This window comes from Amphiura filiformis, chromosome 16, assembly GCF_039555335.1.
Source record: "Amphiura filiformis chromosome 16, Afil_fr2py, whole genome shotgun sequence".
Classification (NCBI taxonomy): Eukaryota; Metazoa; Echinodermata; class Ophiuroidea; order Amphilepidida; family Amphiuridae; genus Amphiura; species Amphiura filiformis.
Window position 1 is genome coordinate 17,903,396 of NC_092643.1, and position 8,857 is coordinate 17,912,252.

The following is an 8,857-nucleotide window of genomic DNA, read 5'->3' on the forward strand; positions in this document are numbered from 1 at the left end:
TTCGTTTTCCCGTGGTAGCAAGTTGAAATTTAGGGGGTCAGCGTAAAAAATGTGTCGCTACGCGAAAGACGATGTTTGGAGGGCCATAAATGTATAAAGGAACCCATACAACTTTTAAAAATTTGTATCCAGGGGTACTTCTTTGTGTAGAATTCAAATCTGCCATCAGCAAACTTTCAGCAAACAAGTCCTTTACTTAAAAAGATATAGGGCCCTCAAAATGCAACTTCAACCATCCAGGACCAACTTCGGGGGTCAGAACTCCAAAAGTAAAAATTATTTTATTTTTTTCTGAGAACAACAACTGTATACATTCTGTGCATGGAGAATGTTTATAGTCCCTTCTCTAAAAGCAGGGACATCTCATTTCATGACGTCAACCTTTTTCTAGGTCAAATCTGTCTCGTTCGAAGGAACTCATCGCCAGGGACAGGCGATTTGCGCGGAAAAAAATAGCAAATTGCGCGGAATTGCGCGGAACTCTTTTTTCAGTGCAAATCATGTATCCCTGCCCATAGGAAAAAAATAGCCAATTGCGCGGAATTGCGCGGAAAAAAAGTTCCGCGCAAATCGCCTGTCCCTGCTCATCGCTTAAGTTGGTTTTAGCGGAATATCAAATTTAAACGTCTTATTTTCTCAAAAAAGGAGTAATTTTCATTGTCCTCATAATATTAGCTTGCCAATGATATGATGTTGTCCGAGCAATATATGACCTTTAAAGGACACGGGAGTTTTATGGTAAAAAAAATATTTTAAGGTAAAGAAGAGTATAAGATCCTAATTCAAAAACCGGAGAAACTATTGCTACATGTAGTGTTGTTTCTTTACAACATAAATCAGTATAGGAATGTTCCTACTTAAAAGAAAAGTACAGATGAAATTGTTCGAACGGTTATCAAATTTTGCAGCTGAGCAGTAACATCAGAATTGTCAATTGCCTAAGGAGCAAAAGCAACTTAAACGTCAAAATTAATAATACTTAGTTTAATATCCTATTCTTAACAAGTATTTCAATAATAAAATTCAATTTTAAACATCTGATAAAAGCTACTACAGATATTTTGTAATCATCTAAAATTACCCTCTAGCACATTTCGATCCATCACGCCACTAAATAAAAGCATAAACGTGACTTCGAAAAAAAAAAACCAATCGTATATTACAATTTTGCCTTGTACCTGTCATATGAGGCGTCCATTTAGCAACATTAAATCTCACAGGAGCGGGTTAAATCGATTGCAAGAAAATGAAATTGATCGATTACTGGCATCAACAACATCAAGTTATTATTTCTTACATCGTGTATTTTATATATTCTATTCTATATAAAGACTGTACAAAAAGTAACGCAACTGTTATAAATACGCCTATAGCTTCAGAACTAATAATTGTTTTCACAATATTTCAACATAGAAAGAAGGATGATTTATATGCGCGCATTTTGATACCACATTCGTCCAACTTCGTTCAATATTCACAACACAGCAGTGTTTTTGAAGACAAATACCCGTACAGGCTGAGTCAAAAAGAAGTAAACTCATGTTTGAGGGCTGTAACTCGAGATCTGTAAGGAATATGCTAAAAATACAACCACCCATTTTTGTAGCTTCACTTCCCAAGTAGGGGCCTACCTATTATATTGATTGCTAAGGCGCGAAATTCAAATGCAAATAAAGTTCTGTGGCAGGTGTGATTTCCATCAATAATTTCTCCATGTTATAGGGCTCTTTTCAATATGAATTTTACCTCATTGCACTACATTATAATAAAACGGGCCAATGACAACATGGCACCACAATTTACAGCACGGGAGCGCACGTTTCTGTCGGCGAAGTATCATGAAACTAAGAGTCCCGCTGAAGTACAGCGTCTTTTTCGTTTCCAATTTCCTACAGCTAACCGGGTTTCATGTAAGGGAGCAGTATATAACAATGTGAACAAGCTCCATGTACATGGGACACTAAGGAACAGACAGCCGGAAGCTTCAGGAAGACCACGAACTGCTAGATCACAAGTGAACATTGCTAGAGTTAGACATGCGTTACAGCAAGACCAAAGATCCGCTCAATCCTTTACCCAACATTCCCCAATCAAGCTCCTGCCGGATCGTTCGTAAAGACTTGAATTGGTATCCCCACAAACTATAGTACCGTCATGGACTTTGTTGAATATTGATTAAAAGCAAAAGTTGTCAACAAAAAATCCTGTTAGCACTTTGCTGATTCGTCGAAATTGAAATGGATGAAAATCAACCAGCCGTGTGCAGCTACAAAAATGGGTGGTTGTATTCAAATGAGTATAATTTTAGTTTGCTGTGAGCAATTGCAACAATTCTTTTTTTTATTTAGACGTGTAGAATTCGCTCTTTGCAGTGGTATTTTTATTTTTAGCAGATTCCTTGCAGATCTCGAGTTACAGCCCCTCAAACATGAGTTTACTTCTTTTTGACTCAGCCTGTATATACAAGTTGCAGCTATATGTATTGATTTGAAGTAAGCGCGAAGATAGTTGCGGGATTTACGTGTCACAATGCTTGCGTAATAACCATTGATGGATACAAGGATGTAAACTGCAACTTTTAAATTCGGGTATCAAACTGCGCGTAAATAAAACATCCTTCTCCCTATGTTAAAATATTGTGAAAAGAATTATTGGTTCTGAAGCTATAGACGTATTTATAACAGCTGCGTTACTTTTTGAGCAGACTTTATTTCGCAAAATCGCCTTATAAGTCATTACTTTTCCATGCATTCAAAGGCATAATTATACCATTTCCATTCCTTTCATTCACAGACTTGACATTAATACAAGACTGGTCTGGATGGAGTAGTCTGCATAGACCGCAAGGGCTAAATATTAATTGGGGTATATCGAGAGATTGTGTAAAATAATTGTTTGATAGAAAATGTGCTTTCCATGTTGACATTATGATGCTCATAATGTAGCGAATTTGCCTAAAATGACGGATTTAGGGAGGCTGAATTTGAGCTTTGTGAGGGACACAATTAATTTCGGACTTTATGCAACACGGTTCTGTTATTATCTAATTTCCCGGTCAAATTGATATGGGTTTGAGGTGATATTTCTTAAACTTTGTCAGCAACTGGCATTCATCAAAGGTGAAATACACTTACAATGTACCAAATTTTTGAACAGAAGAGGAACTTTAAAAATAGTGCTCTTAAAAGCTGTACGTACTCAGAAAGTTCGGTTGTCCAATGAACTCACACTGTTTCTTTGTGTACAGTAAGTTTATAACATTTGGCTCCAGGGGACCATTCAAACTTTCTGAGTGCGTACCACTTTTATGAGCCATATTTTTTAAAGCTCCTCCCACTTTCAAAACTGGTAGATCACAGGTACATTTCAGTTCTGACGAACACTTAGTGGTATTTACGTTTAGTAAAATTGCCTCAAACCTCAATAAATTTGATAATATCAGAATAATGTTGCTCAAATGCAGAAATTTTACCCCCACAAAAATTAAATTCAGTGTCCTTAAATCCGCCATTTTAGGCTAATTCACGACATTATGAGCGGCATAATGTAAACTAATGAAAAGCACATTTTCTGTCAAACAATTATTTTACACCATCTCCTGACACACCACAATTAATATCTAGCCCGTGCCGTTTATGCAGACTTCTACTAGACCAGTCTTGAAATTTTGCGAAAAAGTATTCCATATTAAATGTCAAGTCTGTACATTACATTGCATTTTATAACATTAAATTTTTTATTACATTACATTACATTACATCACATCACATCACATCACATCACATCACATCGCATCACATTACATTACATTACATTACATTACATTGCATTACATTACATTACATTACATTACATTACATTGCATTGCATTACATTACATTACATTACATTGCATTGCATTACATTACATTACATTACATTACATTACATTACATTACATTACATTACATTACTTTACATTACATTACATTGCATTACATTGCATTGCATTGCATTGCATTATATTACATTACATTACATACATTACATTACATTACATTACATTACATTACATTACAATTGACATGGGAGTTTACCATCTACAACTTCCCAATTACGTTCCTCGAGAATCTGGAGGCTACTTGCACCAAACACTTGAAGCGATGGGCTGGAGTAACCGATGCACCACCAACACCGCCCTGTACCGAAGTAGGAACAGATATGGCTGCAGCTAAAGGGGCTCAGCACTTCTGTTAAGTGCATGCAGGTCACAAAGTACCGTCTCAACAAACACTCTATAGATGGAAGCACTCAAGCTCTGTTCAAAGATTGTCTCCAAAAGAAGGCAAAGCAAGCAAGTCAGGTGGAATGGAGTCAATGAACTAGAGCAGGGAGAACGCCATCTGATACTAGTCAGGCAGATAGAGCAGGCCTTGGCTTTAGAAAGTTCCAGAAGCAAATAAAATACATGATTCCGCAGTAACACAGAAAGTACTTGACCGGCCTTGTCAAAGATGTGGATGAAGATGATATGCTTGTCTACCTATATGGTTGCGCCAAGCAGGGACAGTGGCTCAAGTGGGACTCCGCCATGCAAGTTGACACATCGTGGAAGAAGCTGCTGTACGTGTGGACACCCGAGCTGTTGTCGTTCCATATCAACGCCATACATGACCAACTGCCAACCCCACCGAACCTGAGATAATGGGGCAAGACCAATCTAGGATCCTGCCAGCTATGCCATCACAGCAACTGTACACTGTTCCCATATGCAACTTCTGCAACTTCTTACTGCAATCGATGAGGCTAATCAAAGGAAACATGGTATGCCAGACAATACAAACTACATCGCTACCATCTCATTCCGGGCTGCAGATATACAACCTACATGATCCCATCCTTGCCTCTTTTAAAGAAGGAATGTACAAACATCCTGCAAAAGGCCAACAACTTGGAAGTCCTAATGGATCATGAAGAACGCGAACAAATAGTGTTCCATCCCCAAATAGCAGAGACAGCTAAACGTCCTGACATTACCATCTACTCTGAAAGGACATGAACAGTATTGAATTATAATTGAACTCACCGTTCCAATGAAGGAGAACTTGTCCATTGCATACGCCAAGAAAAAGTGCAAATATCAAGAGCTTGTAGCTGAGTGCGAGAATAGAGTATGGGGCGCCCACTACTTCCCAATTGAAGTAGGAAACAGAGGCTTTTGCCTCACTAAACACTACCTCACTAAACAAATGCCTTGCCGCTGTAGGAGTTCCAAGTGGGAAGAGAAAAATCATCTTGGAAACAGCCTATGTGACTGCACTCAGAGCTAGTTACTTTATCTGGCTATGTCGTCAAAACATTCAACCAGATGGACCTAACTTCACCAATAAAGCACTTGGAGGGAAGAGGGACGGTTGAGCGCTCATAAAACCGGTTTAACCCGCCAAAGTCTGGTCCCAAGTACAGAGACCCCAATGCACACTATACTGTGAAAATATGCTTCGATGTTGACAGTGTTGATGTTAAAACAATAAACTATTCCTCAATGACACTTTTCATAGCTCTAGACTAGTCCTGCCTGCTGCCGTACATCACCCCGTGTCAACCGTTCCACGGGAGTTCATAACAATTAGTAAGTTTTAGCAGGTTTGCCGTCGGACAAGTTAAGAACTGTCAAGCTTTTGTCAAGCTCTGACTTCTTCAGGACAAAGTATAAGTACCCGTTCACTTAAGACTTTTCAGAGCCAGATCTTTTAAGATAAAGGTAATTAAAATTACCTTTATCTGTTGACAAGGAGCAGTCTTTAAAAACGTTTACATAAGCAGATAGGTGAGGTCTACTTGTTCACTGTTCACAAGGGGCAATCTTTAGTGAACGGCTCTTATCAGAGCCATCGGTAGACAAGGGGCGGCCCACATGTCTAGACACTTTGTCCTGAAGAAGTCATAGCTACTCCTTACGAAAGCTTGACAATTCCAAACTTGTCCGACGGCGAACCCGCTGAAAACTTACTAATAGGTTTCATGAGGTTATCTTTCTAAAAAAAACACAACAACAAACGCTAACAATAGGACAAACGGTAAAGAAATAATTGACTTCAGCTGTAGTTTAATCGTTACCTATTTTAATAACCTTGAACATTTAAGTATGTCGGTATGATTATTAAAAACGCGCCATGAAAATAGGGGAATGAAATGTTTTCTTGTTTTGCTTTATAAATAACTATGTGACATTGAATTGCGATGTTAACTTTTGCGTATGCAATGTTCAAGTAAAATTAAATTATGTCATTTGGAAAATAGCTCAGAGTCTTCCTACTTTATTTTTCTCTAAAGTGTTAAAACGTGTCATGTAAATGTACATTAGTGTATTGGTATTTTATGTAAGGTGGGTGCAATATCCTCAATGTAATGAAATATATATGAGAACATTCTGGAATGGTGGTTGACTTTTGTATAATGGTAGATAAATACTCATAAAACATGGCCCTTCTTCGGGAAAAATAACATAGCTGTAAAAGCTAGCATCGCATATGAAATGTGATCAGTCACTGTAGTTAATAAAGTATACAGTCTAAACTCTACCAAATTCATAATAGTATTGGCTCCGGCAGTCGCAAAATACATTTTTTAAACACAATTCCAGCTGAAAATAATTGGACATAATAAAAATAGCTTTTGATAATATTTCTACATTGTTTGAAAGGGGTATTATTAATTTTGCAATAGATGATGATGCATAACCCTCTTATATTTTATATCTTGCCATTTGTACTTAGCTTTTGTTTGTTTAAAATTGTTTTTTATTTAATATTTATATTAAAAATCAAGAAAGATCAATATACATTACGAGATGCGATATCTGGCAGCTCTATTTGAATGAGCTGTGAATGAAGTTGTTTGTTTGTGTATGTGATTTTTTTTGTGCGTAACAAGTCATGTTTATCAATCATCATAACCCGTGCAGCTGAGGTACATTAGTTGAATTTAGCTTACAATTTAACTATAGCGAAAGTCTGGCATTCAGGTTTATGAATAAGAAATTGTTAATTTTTGAAAGAAAATATCACTGAAGCAGCTATGATAAGGCTCCAAAAAATAAAAACGGTTCCCTCACTGTATACGCGGACTATTTTGCTCATAGTTTCAACATTAGAAAACATTTAATAGTGCGACGCATAGGTCAGATTGCCCATGTAAATTGGATTTAAGAAAACGAACCTATTGTTTTACCATCGATTGCGTGGAATAATGAGAAACATACGTGATACTATGTGAGTGTAGATAACATTTTATCTTGCCTTTATGGAATCAGGAAAAGATTGAGTTTGACGTGCCTACGGGAAAGGGTGACCATCAAATTTATAACACGATTTCCATTAGGTCACAGGTATCGCAAGTCAATCGATATTCACAATTAGTATAACGTTAATAATTATTCAGTTTTGTGTTTAAATATTATTAAAATATTATTTAGAAATGACCTGAAAAATTACATATATGCTATCCACTTACACAAATTAAAGCCATATTCAAAATCAAAATATCAAAATTCTTTTTTACGCGATTATATTGTACTTTATTAAACAAACATACCTTGCAAATTCAAGACTCTAGGTGCTGTAGTTTTGTCAAAATCCGAGATTTTGAATAAAACGCAGGAATCGTCGTTTTATTACTAGGATGGAATTACTAGTCGAACTCATACACGATGTTCATAACACAGTACCATAACACGACCGAAGGCGTGATACATATTGGCGACATCGGCACTGGTAGTAAATTTCAATTTTCTTTGCTTTGCCTTAGTTGTTCGGCAAAGAAATGGTTTTGTATGAAAATGTTATAATATGGCTTTAAGCGGATTTAGTAAGAAAGCGTATGTTTTTCGAGTTTAGGCGGGTTGAGTTACAGGTTGTTTTCAATTGTGTCTTTTTTCTCGTTTGAATAAAAACATCAGCAGTATAACAATTTTGTTACGATTCAAATTCGAGTTTTTAGCGAAGGAGACTTCGTTTAAAACTCAATACTGTATTATACAACGACTCTGCAACAACTTGTTGATTATAAAACAATTTTAAATTAATATTTTCTAGATGACTTACCTGTTTTTTGCTCTTGCTTGGTATTTTTGTGGCACGTATACATTCCAAGGTTTTCACTTACGACGCACTGCAGTGAATTTATAAATCAGAACCTTTTTTCTTGCTGCATTCATAACTAATCGACTCTTGTGAGCAGAACAAATCATGACAAATCTGAGTACGGATGGCGTTCTCTCTATGGGATGACAGTTATTAATGATGTCTTGAATAACGACTCAGTAATTTGAACAGTGCTCATGACCAGCGCCACTGGCATGAAATCAGTGCTCATGGTTGCATAGTTCGTTCACTGTGTGATAAACTACTATTATTCACCGTAGAAATGAGGTAGTTAATCGGATTAACTAAATACAAGTTTGACTATATCGCCCTGCACTACAACGTTCACACGGTACCGATGCATTGAAGCATAGATGTCAAAAAAGGCTGATCACTCGCACCTGTAAGATTAGTATCTTTGAAAAGAGCGGTATTGTATTCAATATATGTTTGCTGACATACACCGGTGATAAGTGCAATCAGCTTGCAGTGTAGGGCGATCTATTCAAAAATTGTATTCCTCTATTACTGTAGTAGTTAATCTGATTATGACGTCACTTCTACGTCGAATAGTCATGGCGCTGGGTAGTTGTCTTGTTACATTCTCGAAACCAATATTTTTTGGCATCCTTACACCTCAAATGATAAAACTAGAATTAGCGATTTTTTATATGCTCATATATGCTTCCCACGAGGTGCTGAAGATTATAATGGAGACAAACTTTAAAATTTGT